Source organism: Neltuma alba, unplaced genomic scaffold (assembly GCF_004799145.2).
Source record: "Neltuma alba isolate B1F8T4 unplaced genomic scaffold, ASM479914v2 tig00004124_pilon, whole genome shotgun sequence".
NCBI lineage: Eukaryota > Viridiplantae > Streptophyta > Magnoliopsida > Fabales > Fabaceae > Neltuma > Neltuma alba.
The window spans coordinates 1-16,606 of NW_021633574.1; the positions used below are offsets into that span (position 1 = coordinate 1).

At 34.7% G+C, this 16,606-nt stretch overlaps 1 long non-coding RNA gene and 2 pseudogenes across 1 annotated transcript; 1 reads left to right on the forward strand and 2 right to left on the reverse strand.

Moving 5' to 3' along the window:
- Nucleotides 1–69: 69 nt before the first annotated feature.
- On the reverse strand, nt 70–6,002 carry LOC114743770 (rust resistance kinase Lr10-like; annotated as a pseudogene).
- A 586-nt stretch (nt 6,003–6,588) lies between these two features.
- On the forward strand, nt 6,589–8,150 carry LOC114743763 (rust resistance kinase Lr10-like; annotated as a pseudogene).
- A 1,427-nt stretch (nt 8,151–9,577) lies between these two features.
- On the reverse strand, nt 9,578–11,467 carry LOC114743772 (uncharacterized). The gene is made up of 3 exons (XR_003740024.1): nt 11,455–11,467; nt 9,858–9,970; nt 9,578–9,611 (listed from the first exon to the last, which is right to left on the reverse strand). It is a non-coding gene; the product is annotated as an uncharacterized LOC114743772 (long non-coding RNA).
- Nucleotides 11,468–16,606: the final 5,139 nt, after the last annotated feature.

Genomic DNA, 16,606 nt, shown 5'->3' on the forward strand with positions numbered 1-16,606 from the left:
GTTGTTAGCAAATAAAAAGTGATATGCTGGAGTTCAAACATAACCGGATTTAAGCTCCTTTTTCATCTGCAACGCTTCATTTCCCATCGCTTGCACCCTCAGCTTGGCTACTATTAGAATGTCTAGAGATGGCCGATGTTGCCAGGCTAGAGGAGGTTTCATCATTCACCAAAACTTCTTCATTAGGATATAAAGAAGGTTTTGGAGGCATTTCAAGGCTTTTGGCATCATCTGCTTCTAGCATTTTTATTACTTTATTCATTGAAGGGCGATCTGCTGGCTTTAGTTGTATACACCATAGTGCCACTATGAACATTTTCTTTGCTAAGTTCTTTCCTCTTCAGTCAAATCTTCCATTTCTATATCTTTTTCTTCGTCAAATTGGTCATAAATCCACAAAGGAAAGTAAAGCTGGCTTGAATATTCAACATGTGGATTCAAATTCCTCCTTTGACTAGCCATTTCCATTAAAAGATTCCAAAGCTATAAACATCTGACTTATATGACACTCTGCCAATATTCTTATAGAACAATTCTGGAGCCATGTATCCTATGGTCCCTCTTGCTGCAGTCAAAGTGACAATACTATCATCAGACGAATATAATCGTGCGAGTCCAAAATCTGAAATCTTTGGATTGAAATTGTCATCAAGTAGAATGTTGTGAGGCTTGATATCAAAATGCAATATTTGCATGTCACAACCATGATGAAGATAAGCAATTCCATGAGCTATTCCTAAAGATATCTCGTGTAATTTTTGAAGAGTCAAAGAGATACCTTCTTTTTTAGAAAAAATATATTTATCTAGTGATCCGTTGGGCATGAATTCATAAACAAGAGCACGCTTTGTTTGTTGGACACAAAACCCAACAAGGCGTACCACATTAGCATGGTGAATCCTCCCAATAGTTGCCACTTCACTGATAAATTCTTGGCCATTAGCTTTGGATTTACCCAACATTTTGATAGCAACATCATATCCACCCTTTGATTTCCCTTTGTAGACAGTGCCGAATCCTCCTTCACCTAACTTATCGTTGAAACCTTTGGTCATTGCCTTCAAATCCTTGTAGGAGTATCTTATTGGAATGAGGTTGTGAAGTCGGATAAAGTCTTCGATGTTTTCGAACATTGACATGTGCCTTCTACGGCATTCATGTTATAAACAACACTGATAGGAGTATGATGCCCAATGAAAATCTGACTGTGATGGGTGGCAAAACAGCTCTTCCAATGACCATTCCTAATTTTCTTGCAACAGTTGATTGGCTGGAAATGTAGTCACTATGGTAATCACGAGTGAATCTCTTCCCCCCTATTCCTTTTAGTCCTGCATGTGTTTATTTCCATAAAGGGTCATAAAATTAGCGAGTCTCTAAAATATCACTAATTTGATAGAAATGAAAGTCAGGTGGGAAAGAAATCGCCAATATCAGATTTCCAGTAAAGCACAAGACCTTCCTGCGAGTTCCTCAATAAAGTTTTATACTACCTCTGGTCCTTGGCATAAGACTTCATTTGACTTTTATTTTGATTCTAAATATAAGACCTCAATTCACTTTGTCTCTCATATTTATGCATGTTTTTTTTCAAGGTAATCCTTCTAATAATGATAGTACTAATCATTACACTTGCTTAAAAGGATATTTTAGAAAAGACAACACCTATTTATTATAAATAACTAACTTAATTTATTTTCTTAATCTACTCAAACTAATCAACTAGTTCCTATATTTCGGACCGGAGGTAGTAAAATTTAAACAATCTCTTTCCAATAGTGACTATATTTTTCTCATTAATCTGAGATATAATTATAAAACTCTCACATCAATTTTAGAACATAATAATATAATTTCTGAACTTTTTAATGTCGATAAATAACTACTACGATAAATAATTATTACATTATAAAGTAAATCTTGTATTATATTAATATTTTGGTTGGCATGGGCTGGTTTAATCTATTTAGTCTGGGCCTTCTGATTGGGCTTAATTAATTATCTGTTCCACCTGAACCCACCCCCCACAAAAAAAAAAGGGGTAATTGAATTATTTCTTTTTAACCAGACTTATGGAAAATATCAACCAAATGTAGATGCTAGAATTGCAAACAATTAGTATGAACGCCAACTCAGTTGCTACTATAATTGCATTCAACAAATTATTATAGAATTAAAAAAATGAAATACATTAAAAAGGTCACGAGCATGACAAAGAAGTTAGTAAAAGAGAAATATAGAATAAGTATGCTGAGAATCATAGAACGTTACCTGTTGCAATTCCATTGATGAAATCTGAAAGAAAATTTTACAAAAATCAACGACAGTAATAATACGCAGCACACGATCAATAAGCACTGTAAAGATCTTGACCCCCAGATAAAACATAAAAAAAAACTGTAAAGATTGATGGATGAAAATATGTCTTTTTTCCTTTTAGTAAAGCTGGCAGGTTCTTTTCCACACACACAGCACCGAAAACTTTGGGAATCACGAGATCTGCTAGCATAGACTCCATCTCTTGATCTAATTATAAGACCTTATTTATAATCTACAAATAATGTCTTATAATTAGGACTGGAGGTAGTATAATCTAAGTATTTCCAAGTGTTTGGTTTAGCCAAAGTCCCTCACAGCGTGACAAATTAAGATTCAAATTTTTATTAAGAGAGGTGTTCATATTTAATGCTTAGTAACACTTTAAATAGGGTTTCCTTCCATAAAAGGATGCTTATCTTATGCATAGCAAAAAAAGTATTACCTCATAAAAAGTGATAATTAATTTAAAGATATTAAAAAAATTAGCTAAATTTGTTGTGTGTAACAAATGTGTATTGGTATTCTTATACTGTTTTTATTTAATCATACACGTGACTCCTTGATGTCCCATCTTTAAAAAAAAAAATTATAATTTGGAAGACAAAATGTATTGAGGTATTATATTTATGACTAAATTCAATTTTTAACTGGCTCTTATTAAAGATTATATATACAATTCTTAACAAACAAAACAAAATAAATAAAATTTAATGTTTTCTTTATTTTTTAGTTAAAAACCCAAATTCAATATTTATTTTTAAGACCACTAAACTTAACAAGTCATTCTATTTATAAACTAGAAACATTACAGTACGTTTTTAAATTTCATATAGAGCATGGGACCTGCATTTCTTTGGTTTTTTTTCCCCCCCTCAAAGGGACGGAAGCATGGGACTTACATTGGTTTCTAAATTGGGAGCCCTAAGATTTTCACTTAAAATACCAAATTAATTAAACAAAATAGTATGCTTTTTCAAATCTATAATAGTATAGATTCTTTAAATTAATCTTTGAAATACACGACTTTTTGAGACAAAAAATGATAAATTTTTTGTTATCCAAAATGAAACTTTTTGAGAAAAAACCTGATAAATTTTTTTGTTATCCAAATGAAATCAAGATGAGAAAAAGATGATTTTCAGGAGACTACCATTTTTAAGAAAATATTTAATAAAGTTTTTTTATTTAAATGGTGCAGATTTATCTTGCATATATTGTCGCACTCGCTGATTATTAGCGCATATCGACATTTTATCCCCCCCCCCCCCCCAAAAAGGTGAAACTTGAGATAAATTGCCTTGCAAATTTGAAATAAGATAAGAAATCCTTTATCCTCCATTATTTTAAAATTAAACAAAAATAAATGGAAATGGAGAAAAAGGGTTATATATGAAGAATGCCAATGTACTGCATCTTTTAATTTTGATAATTAACATGCATGTATTCAATAATATTTAGAAGTAAAATTAAAGAGACTTATAACTTAAGTAGATAGTAAATTGAAAGATTAAATTCAATAAGAAGTTATTTGATGGAATTAAAACTAAACTATTGGTCTTGGTTTTTCAAAATAATTAAAATATTGATTGGATATTTCAAATTGTAAATTAGTCAATTTAATCTGTCACCAAATTTCTTAATTGTTTTCACCAAAAACGCTATCTAGTGTTACCTTACCTTCCACAACTATGCGCAACTTTGACACCCCTGCATCATAACCAGGGAAAAAAGAATCAAGTGAATGAAAATCCATTAAAATTTAATTACATTATGTTTATCTTGACTGATTAATTCAGGCCAACAAATTGTTAAATCTGATTTCTGTTAATGATACATCATTGATTAGGTGGGGACTCGGGAGAACATACACACATTAATTATCTAATACTACCTCGGGTTCTTAGTTTTTATAGAAAGTTAGTTGGGAGTTAAATTTGATTATAAATATAAGACTTCAATATATTTTGATCTCATTTTCTCAAATATCTTTGTTGATCGTAAAATTTTTTTACTAAAGGATAATTGAATAACTTAATGTACATAATCAAAGAGGATAGTTATAAATATCAAAATACTTTTTGTGACAAATAATTAATTAACTAATTTTTTTAATATTTTCAAATTAGTTATCTAATTCTAATATTAAGGATAATATATAGTTAATTTTTTTTTATTTTTCAATTTAAGAACTAAAATTAAATTCATTTTTTATAATTCAGAAATAGTACAGTTAAATCTTAAACAAAATTCAAGAAAAAAATCTAAACAATTTTTTTAAAAAGAATAAATTGTGAACTTGAGATTTTTAGTTACAAATAATGCAATCTTTCAATTAATAAATAAAAACTTATATATTTACAAGACCTTGGATCAATTTAAAAGTATTTGTTGGTATCCTATTATTAAGTGGCTGATGTTTGAGAGTTCAACATCTACCACCAATTTGATCATTTAGGGCAAAGCGAAGAAGATAGGATCCAATAATCTTATTGAAATAGAAACGGATACTTACGGCAATTGGAAAATATTCCGAAGGGGGTAAGGCATTCCGGAGTATGTGGCCAAGAATAAGATAGACATTGCAGACGTTTATTTTCAGGGCTGAAAGAGCAGATGGTGCCATGTGGACAATGAAGATCAGCACAGGCTCGTCGCCGCCATGAAAGCTCAAATCCATAGGAAAGCACCTTGTGAATATCAGCACACGACTTATTTCCACCAGGCACCAATGACTCCCAATCTGAGGCAATGAAAGTCACCGATATCAGACGACACTGAGGTTTAAACTGGGAAGCCAGCAAGTCTCCAGCCACAGCATAAAGATGGCCTCCTTGCCAATTCACGCACGGAGCCGTATCCACGTACGCTGCGTCGTCCCTCACTGCATCGCTGCAGTTCAGGTACCCCACCATCTCGTTAATATAGATTCAGTTCCGTTGCTGTTTAGGGTACTAGCGATATAGGGATTCCTGCTATCTTCATAATACCCGTAAGGAGACACGAAAGAGGAGAAATCGTACATGGATAAGGGATAGAGAGGGAGGGAGGAGGTAGTACCCTCCTGAATGCCTTCATCTAAGAGTCGGATTGTGTAGTTGTCGTAGTTTATTCCCAGCACCCGGTATTTTCCATCAGGTAAACTAAGGTAAGTGACGTTGTCATCACAGACTAGCTCGTAGATCCGATCGCCGCAGTTAGGCGGGTCATCTGGTAGTCGAAATGGACGTCCGATGTTTGTGATGTTGCCGCACCGAGACGGAGCGCAGAACTCGGTGTGCTCTTGAGAATTCGTAAGTCCGTACAGTAGAAGCAGGGTAACCAACAACGGGTGCCAACACCTCAAGCCTTTCTCCCTGTCCATCATTCAGACTTCAGAATGATGTGCAGCTGCTCTACCTCTTGATTCTGAGCTTCAATCACTTACTTTCCTTCTGATTAAACGCAGCTCCATCTGCCTTTTCCATTTCCAGTTCCACGCGGCTAACTTGTAGTCACTAGTTTGGTCCAAAGTTGACTTCACTTTTTGACTAGTGACTTCTCTTTACAATTCCTTTGACCGGCTTTCTCTCTGAATATTGATGATATTTCCTTCTATCTTCCTTCGCCTGCTGTATGATTTAAGTGGGACGATATGACTAACTGTTATGTTCCTCCATTTTCCCTCAGATTAGGAAATGCAAATTCAATAATTTTTTCTGGAAATTTAAAAGAGATTGATAATTAAATAAAAAGAAATCTCGGGTCAATCCGAAGCTGTAGCTTTCAGTAAGGAGCCCCAAAGGCCACGGCAAACAATTTGGGTCCACACACCTTCGAAGTTGCATCCTACTTCCCCTGCTTCCATTTGAATGAGATATACGACGTGTCTCCTAACAATTACTCCTATTCAAATAGGTAGATAGGAATCTCAATCCAAGCTTCAGATTCAAAAGGAAATCCTTTGGTTACAATGTTTTCCCATCGCAGATTTTGGTTGTTGGTGATATTGCATGTATGGGTGCGCCTTCTGAAACAAGGGAATGGTGAGAACCACCAGCAGGTGCCTCATACTGAGACTCTTCCATTCCGTCTCAATGAAAATGGGACCATGGTTGAGTTTCCGTCTATTCCTGCTCTTCAAGGAGTCAGTTTCCTTGTCGATTATATAAGCAATGAATCCCATATCCACTTAAAGTAAATGATCCAGAGGAATGTCTTCCCATGCTCTTTCTCCGACGCCGTCTCTACAATTCATCAAGTATTTATCCTCTAGAGTATGATACTGACAATATGACCGAAAATATTACTTTCTTCAATTGTTCTTCGGCTGTTTCGAGATATACGCGCGAGTCCTGCCCAATTCTTGCCCTTGGCTCTGATGACAGTGTCCTGTCCGGGGACCTACTTTCCTGCATTATGTTTTCGGTTAGATTCGCCCATACCGGCAGCGTCTTTTCGGAGGAACTCGACCACTCAAAAATTGAAAAGCATAAAACCAGCAAGATGCTCAGAATTGTTTTGCCCGGAACAGGTGAGACCTTAATAGGCTTTTCCTTTTCCATTTTTTTCCCCCCTAAAAATATAATTCATTAGATTCTGGCTTGGATTGAAATAGAATGTTCATTTGCTGTGCTCGCATAACTCTAGGTTCGATTGTGCTGGTTTTGCTGTCGGTCGTGTGCGTTTACACATGTCGCTACTTCAAGAAGAAAGGAGATGATCAAGCAAGACTTGAAAAGTTTTTGAAGAATTACGAGGCACTTAAACCTACCAGATTCTCTTTCGCTGATATCAAAAGAACCACACACAGTTTCAAGGATAAATTAGGTGAAGGTTCTCACGGAACAGTCTTTAAAGGTAAGCTATCTGCTAAAATTCAAGTTGCTGTCAAAGTACTCAATAATTCAGATAATGATGGACAAGATTTCATTAACGAAATGGGGACAATGGGCCAAATTCATCACGTCAATGTTGTTCGTTTGTGGGATTTTGTGCTGATGGTTTTCATCGAGCTCTTGTTTATGACTTTTTCCCAAAAGGCTCCCTCCAAAAGTTCATATTTTCCCAAGATAACAGAGAAAATTTCCTCGGGTGGTCGAAGCTGCAACAGATTGCTCTTGGCATCGCAAAAGGGATTGAATATCTTCACCAAGGCTGTGATTATAGAATTCTCCATTTTGATATCAATCCTCACAATGTGTTGTTAGATGACGAGTTCACCCCTAAAATTTCTGATTTTGGTCTAGCTAAATTGTGTTCTAAAAATCAAAGCATGGTGTCAATGACAATAGCAAGAGGAACTTTAGGATATATTGCACCTGAAGTCTTTTTTCCAAATTTTGGCCATGTGTCATACAAATCAGATATTTATAGTTATGGGATGCTACTCTTGGAAATGATCAGTGGAAGGAAAAATGTTGATACAAACAAAGAAACTTTTCAAGTTCTATATCCAGAATGGATTCATAATTTGATCAAAGGAGAAAACATGAGTATTTCTATAGAAGATTAGAATTGCTAAAAAACTGGCAATTGTAGGACTTTGGTGCATTCAGTGGCAATCAATAAATCGTCCATCCATGAAAACAGTGGTACAGATGTTGGAAGGAGAAGTAGATAAACTAAAGGTGCCTCCAACTCTGGTTGATTTGACTGCTTCAACCAGTACAAGTACTATTATTCCTGCAAGGCATTTGAATTTAGAGTCATGAATATGTACGTTGGGTTGCCAAGTATATATAGCTTTTACTTTTACTGAATGTATTTTGTAAAACTTTTGAATCCTTTTATTATCAATGTGCATGTAGAACACTCATCCATGTATCCCAATAGAAAGAGATCTCAGGACTTTCAAAACAAGTTAGAAGGATATGATAAATTGCCAAAAGTAAGAACAAGTTAAAAAGGCATAAAATTTGAAAATGATATCGTAAGCATATGCCTCCGAGTTTTCACAAAAAAACTGCAGTGCAACATTTCTACTGGTAGCATGGTTTTGCTTTACCACTGGGATATGATGTGGTTGAGCAACTTCTCTCAGATATGCTTGTTTGTGTCTACAGAAATGAACGGAGAGAAGTGGTCAATTTGTGAGTTGTTTATTATTGTTTCATACGTTTTGAATATCTCACAATTAATTTGTCTATGGGTTTGGAAAGATCGAAGTGGTTAGAGCATAAAGTGGCAGCCAATGCATTAGACCGTAGTAATTAAATATTGGTTTAATTAATTAGCTATTGAGTTGTATCGTTGGTTATTAATTTATCTCAATTAATTATTATATTTAATATTTTTTAATTTGTTTATTATATTTCTTTATTAACTATTTAAATATTATGAATTTGTGATCTGTAATTAAAAATATTGAATTATTAATTATTAAATTAATTAGTAATTACTTTTCTTATTTACTATTTTTAATTAATAATTCTTGGTTTCGGTCATTTTTCGTTCATTCATATTAATATAAGTTGTTTATTTGATTTGTAATTATTACGAACTATAAACTGTGCTCATAAAAAGAATCTCGAGCCCCATGATCCTATCTCAAACTATAAACTGTGCTCATAAAAAGAATCTCGAGCCCCATGATCCTATCTCATCCCAAGAGCCTCCAGTAGTACTGGTAATACCTGCGAATTGGCTAATGACGGGTTATAGGTTATTCAGTGTAGGTTGAAAAGGCCCGTTTACTAACAGGTTGGCTTTCAACTAACCCTAATCGACCACCAACCAGTCAGAATTATATACCCTTTTTTCATTTTTTTTAATGTTAGCACTAAGTTATAAATAATCAAAAATTAAGACAATACAAATAATTTAAAATATTACGAACATTCAAACAAAATTACAACACATTAAAATACAAACAACTTATATGATTGTCCAAATATGATAAAACACAATTCAAACATAATTTTTTTCCAATGAAATCAACATGCAACAATGAATAACCATCTTGATCTAATTATCTCTAATAGTAATGACATTTAAAGTGGAAGCATTGTTTGAAGCTAGTTCAATGTTGACTTTGACAATAGTAGCAGCAACACCTTCCTTCTGCTCAGATTCATCTGCCACAAATAATTAAAAAAAATTAAAATAACGCAAACTATTCCTATTACATATAAATGAATAAATATAATTATATTACTAGATGGAAAATCCAAAATCCAATTACGGTTGCAGATAAGGGCTTGATTATTTTCTTAGAGAAGGAAACTTCGATACTTTGTGAAAACTCGTGAACCAATGCTAAAAGTTGATTTATTAGCCACTGTAATGATTGATATACTAAGAATATCACATGCCATCTTTTAAAGACAAGGAAATCAAGTTGAGTTAGTCCTCTGATACCCCAATACATTCAATTTACGAAACACACGAGGATTAAGTCTTGCTTCTTCCAAATAGAAATTAAGCTTAGATTTTTCTATTTTTGACAATCATTGATATGGCCACTAAGATAATCCTATATGATATAAATAAAGCATCAATAAAATGTTAATCAAATTGACATTAGTATAAGACATTTAAAAAATGGAAAATTTAAAACTTACACCAAAAGCAACAAAGAAATGGTCATTATCATCTGTATGTCCTGCAACATGAGTAGACTGGCTAGAAGATGATGTTGGTCCCAAGACATTGACATTACTACAACTTGATTCATCTCCACCTCCGATAGAAACTGAAGATGATGATCCCATACTTTTATACTCATTGGAAATATAGTATAATTTCGTCCTAATGCTTTGAATCTTGTCACTATAATTTATAAGATCAAGTTGTGTATAAGTAAACTTTATGATGTCAAACTTCATCCGGGGATCAAGAATAATTGCAAGTGCAAGTATAACATCATAATTATATTCATTCCAATACTTGTCAAACTTGTCAACCATCCTCATAGCTATATCTTTAATAACTACCATTAAACACATGTTTTCTTTACAATGATTCAATTTTTTAGATATGCATGAAATACATGTTAGAACTTGGATATGATGACCTAGAAATTAACCTCATTATTGCTACAAATAGACTCAAGAATTTGCACATCTCCTCGGCTCTAGACCACTTTTAATTTCACTTGTTGGACAAAGATGATAATGGGTGTCATTGAAATCTAAGTTGGCAAATGCAGGATGATATTTAATCACACTTTGAAGCATATGTGGAATTCCATCTAGTTCTGATAAATCATATTTTTATATACTTGGGATATATATTTTAGGCTATTTTAAGAAGTAGATTGAACTTTAATTCCATTAGTAAACAAAAATTGTTGATGCACTTGAGTGAAAGAATTAAGCAGTTGTGATATTTTAATAATTCTTCTCATTAAATTTCACTATTGGATATTACTTCTGTCTTAATATTTTGAATTCAGGGGCAGAATTGTAATTTTGGAATGACAGAAACATTTTTCCCAGAAGAAAGGAAAAGGGAGTTCAAAGGAGATGAAATTCCATCACTAATGGAAACTAATTTCCATCACTAAAGGAAAGGGAATTCCACCGAAGGAGCTGAATTATAATTGCGGGAAAACGAAAATGAATTGAAGTAATCACTCCATGCCAGCTAAGACGGAACGGAAGAACAAAACGGAATAACAGAAAAAGAGTTCTTTACGGGGCAGAGAAGAGATATATATATATTCTGGAGACAGAAAATCGAAGAGTGGTTGTTTTTCCGGAAGTCAGCAAGTGGAAATTGAGCTCCTATTCTTCCAACTGATCGGTATCCTCTGGAGTGGAAATCACCGAACTTGAAAGCTTCCATGGAGATACTACATTCGAACATCAAAGAGGAGGCAATGACTATCATGCGTAGCTAAATCCACAAATTCTTCCAAGAGTAGAACTAAATCCGAGCTACTGGATTGAGAAGGGAGTTGTTTTCATCTATCTCTTTCAATTGCTCTGCTAGTTGTGGAGTATTTAGGAGAGAATTCAGTTGTATTCTGTTTTAGATGATTAGATGAATGCTATGTAATTGAACGCCGTAAAGACTCGGTAGTCCATTCTTGAATTAGTAGTTAATTAGATCCTTATTACAGTTCAGTGAAACTAAATATTGTGGTCTGATTAATTGATTCATTTGAATAGAAGTTCTATTTGATTAAGAATGTTGAGTCCTTTGCTCGTTCAGTACATTTAGCTCCAGATCAGATTAAGGCAATGAAGATGAAGTGAAACTCTTGGGGGAATTGATATTCTGATTGTATTTTTCTTGAGTTCCATCATACCGCTTGCATTTACATTCATTCTCATTTTAACACTGCACCTGAAAGTCAACAAAGAATTTTTCTTGTATTGATCTGAATGTGTTTCTTCTGCTATATGTTCTACAAGTAAATTGTGTTAATTTTACTTAGAAAGTGAGAGAGTTATTAGACCAAGTGATTCGACACTGAGGTTGCATCAGTATACTGCATACTCTTTCTTTATTATTTTTTATTGCCTATACGACTAAGGACAAATCAAATGGCGCCGTTGCCAGCCTTTTAACTCCTGAATATTCATTGTTACTCTATTCTGTTCTAGTTTTCTATTGACAATCCCAATTTGCTGTCATTATCTTGTTTCCATCTGAATAAAATACTCTTGTATGAGCCATGACTTTGCTGAATTTTACCCCCTGGATATAGAAATTAATAGAACCTTAAGAAATCTGAAAAAAGCCAAACAGCTTCAGCCAACCATTGCTCCACCAGAAACCTCACCTGCTCCTCTTACACCTTCATCTATTGATTCAGCCAGCTCTATTCCAACGCACATATCTGATATAGAATCCTCTTTAGGACATTTTGTAGATCAACATTTTATCATGAATCCACATCTTGATTCCAATAATCCTAGGCCTAATGATCCTAATAATGCCAATCAAGAACAGGAAGCTGAAAACAGGCCTGAGCATTTAAATGTTAATCCTGAAGCTGAAAATAGAAGTATTAGGGAGTTGAATAATTCTGCTGTTGATTATGATCCGTATGGTCTGTGGAATAATTCTGTAATTTTGAAATTAAAAGTTCTCTGCTGAATGCAATTCCTAAATTCTATGGTCATGCAGGGGATGATCCACATCAACATTTACAAGACTTGTATATGGCATGTTCTTCCTTCAAGCCACCCACCGTATCAATTGAAGAGGTGCTGAAGAAAGCATTTCATTTTTCAGTTCTGGGTGATGCTAAGGAGTGGTTAAGGTCTCTTCCCCAACATTATGCTATGCTCACATGGTCCCAATTACAAAAGTTATTTTTGGAAAGATATTTTCCAGCATCCAGAACAGCAACTTTGAAGGAGATTTATAGTGTTAGACAGAATAAAGGAGAATCTTTGTATGATTACTGGTCTAGATTTGTGGGAATGTTAACTCACTGCCCTCACCACCAAATACCAAAACAATGGTTGGTCCAATATTTTTATGAAGGCATGCTTCCACAAACAAAAGCTACAACTGATGCTGCTGCCAATGGATCTATTTTAGATCTAACACCAACAACTGGATGGGATCTTCTTGAAAAAATGGCCAGAAACAATCAGCAATTTAGTTCAAGAGACATATATGATGTAGGAGAAGTGAGTAATGGACATACTTCTGATTCTGTTTTGCAGCGTCTAGTGGCACAAATGGAGAGTTTGAAAACTGAAATCTCTACTCTTCATCATACTCCTTCTCGACCAATGGCACCATGTAATCAAATTGTAGCTCCTTCTTGTGACTATTGTGGATCTTCTATGCATCTTCCTGCTGTTTGTCCTTCCAAATTTGAAGAAGTTAATGCTTTTTACCAAAGCAAGCCTAACCAGTACCAAAAAAGAGACCCATTTTCTGCCACATACAATGAAGGATGGAGGGACCATCCTAATTTACGGTGGGGGGTGGTGACAATAGGAACTTTAATAATAAGTTTTTATCCAACAATGCTGGACCATCACAGTTTCAGACCCCAAATCAGAATCTAGTTGAACCATCCAAAATGCTTGTACCTATTCAAGATAATTCTAGCAAGAATGAAGACACTAATTCACTCTTGAAGGACTTGATGACACAGTTGAACAACCAAATGGTTGTAGACAAGCAATCTCTACTGAATCAAAGAAGGAAGACAAAAATTTCTACAATTCTTCACTGACATCAGTACTGCAAAAATGGACAGTGATAGAGCAACCATAAATTCCCAGCTCACGTCTATTTGCAAGGATTTGGAAGAAGTCAAGATGAAGAATTCCAATCTTTCCTCTTATGTTACACAACTATCCAATAGCATGAGTAATCAACAAGCTCAAATGGGAGGCACTTTACCTTCAAATACTGTCATCAATCCTAAAGCACTGCATGCTATAACTTTGAGAAGTGGGAAGAAAATTGGGAATGTTGAGGAAGATGAAGAAATTTCTCTGCAAAATAACCACTTGGAGGACCAGAAGGGCACACGTAAGGTTATATTGAAGACAAATGCCTCAAATAATCAAGAATCAGAGGCAGCTACACTCAAAGAGCAATCTGAACGAAAATCAGACAGTGGATGGAAAGACCGGACAGCATCTATAGAGCATGATTCCACCAGTAACGATTTTGGGTGTTCTGCAACTGCTCAGCATCTGGAAGCTGATAAATTGAATTCCAGTGAATGTAAGATACCGAGTACAGGAAAAGAAGCTGGAGATTCAGGTAAGAACTTTGACTTGAAGGATTTACCATTTCCTAAATCTTATCTGTTAGGCAAGAAAAAGAAAAATGAAATGCTGGAAAAAGAAATGATGGATCTGTTTAGCAAACTAGAGGTTAATGTGCCTATGTTGGTGTTAATTAAACAAATGCCTAGTTATGCTAAGTTTCTGAAGGAATTATGCACACATAAAAGGATTTGCAGACCCAATAAAAGAGTCCAACTAGGTTCTAATGTTTCAGCATTATTCAAGCCTCAATCACCTATCAAATGTGCCATCCTGGCTCCTTTACAGTCCCATGCCAAATAGGAAATTGAATTTTAGTAGTGCACTTTTGGATCTGGGTGCTGCCATTAATGTGATGCCTCATTCAATTTATAATTCATTAGGGATCACAAACATCAAAACTACCAGTGTAATACTTCAATTGGCTAATAGGAGTACTAGGAAACCTTATGGATTTTTAGAAGACATCTTAGTCAAGGTCAAGGGTCTTGTAATCCAGCAGATTTTTATGTCTTAGACATGTCAAATGAGTCTTGCCTTGAAGAACCTTTGATATTGGGAAGACCATTTTTGAGGACTGCAAATACTGTGATTAGCTTAAAAGATGGTTTTATTACAATGGAAGTTGGTGATCAGGTTGTCAAGTTTAATGTTTATGAGGCCATGAAACATCCATTTGAAGATTATTCCTTATTGGGGTTAAATATGATTGATACTGCCATTGATTGTGCCATTGAAGAACATGGAATGACTTTACATAAATATGCTGAAAATGAAGAAGAAGAATGCAATGTTTGTCCATTTGATTCTGCCCTTACCCTTTGAATTCTATCTTCTCTCATGGCTTAGAGAGTGATGTGTGTAGTATTAGATGCTTGACATTTGATAGCTCACTTTCCACCTCTAATGCATTTCACTTCTATTTTTCAGAATCGAATGATAGTTCTATTCCTTCATTTTCTGAATATAACGCACTTGGGAAGGATATTTTGTGTAGTTTTACAGAATTACAGGGTTTGTTTGACAATGACTCTACATTCGGAAGTGAAGAAGTATTTCAAAGCTGCACAAGTGCATCTGATAGCTTGCTGGAAAATTGTACAATAATTAGATCTGAATCCCCAAGTGCAGGTGCACAATGTTGTGACATGGCTATACCTTCCGCACATCAATTTCAGAGGTTGAGACAGCAAGTGCAACATTTCGACTCAAGGAATTCAGAAGCAAAAGTAGAACGCAATGCACAAATTCTGCATCACCAATGCAAACTAACCTTATTACCAAGAAGGGGAGTAATTTGAGACAAACTACATTGACTGATTTCTTTTCACCGAAATTAAACACTTCCTCACCTAAGTCTTGTGCTGTTATTGATGCAGGAATTACCACACAGAAAGATGCAGCACTGAATCTGACTCAATATGGGAATATATCTATGGATAGTGAAGAGCATATCAATCCAGATATGATGAAACTGAAACAACAGGGAAGTTTCTCGGTGCCCTTGAACTTAAACAGCTTATTCCTTCCATTGAACAACCCCCTGATGTTGAATTAAAACCATTACCCCACAATCTGAAATATGTTTTCTTAGAAGCAAATGAAAAGCTACCAGTAATAGTAGCTAATTCTTTGACTGAACTTGAGGAAACAAAACTGATTTCTGTTCTTAAGAAATACAAAAGAGCAATTGGATGGACTTTGGCTGACATACCTGGAATAAACCCAACAGTATGCACACATAGGATATTATTACATGAGAATTCTAGAGCTATAAGACAGCCACAAAGGAGACTTAATCCCTTAATGTTGGATGTGGTAAAAAAAGAAATAACCAAATTGCTAAGTGCTGGTATTATTTTTCCAATTAGTGATAGTGAATGGGTTTCACCTGTCCAAGTTGTTCCTAAAAAGAGTGGCATCACGGTTGTAAAGAATGAGAAAGATGAATTAATTCCAACTAGGGTCCAAAATTCTTGGAGGGTTTGTATTGATTATAGAAAAATTAAATGATTCTACAAGAAAAGATCATTTTCCACTCCCTTTTATAGACCAAATGTTGGAAAGATTGGCTTGTAAATCTCATTACTGCTTCTTGGATGGATTTAGTGGATACTTTCAGGTTCCTATAGCACCAGAAGACCAATACAAAACAACCTTCACTTGCCCCTTTGGGACCTTTGCATACCGAAGAATGCCATTTGGATTATGCAATGCTCCTGCAACTTTTCAAAGGTGTATGACTTCTATCTTTAGTGAGCTTTTAGAACAAGGTGTTGAAGTATTCATGGATGATTTTACCTTGTATGGGGACTGTTTTGATGACTGTTTACTAACTTTGGAAAAAGCTTTAGCTAAATGTGTAGAAAAGAATCTGATTCTTAATTTTGAGAAGTCCATTTCATGGTAGACAAGGGGATAGTTTTGGGGCATTTGATATCACAGCAAGGAATCGAAGTTGATAAGGCAAAGATAGAAGTGATTTCTTCATTACCTTATCCAACTACATTAAAAGAATTAAGGTCATTCTTGGGTCATGCTGGGTTCTATAAGCGCTTCATAAAGAATTTTAGTCAAATTGCTTTACCTCTTTCTCAATTACTGCAAAAGGATGCTGATTT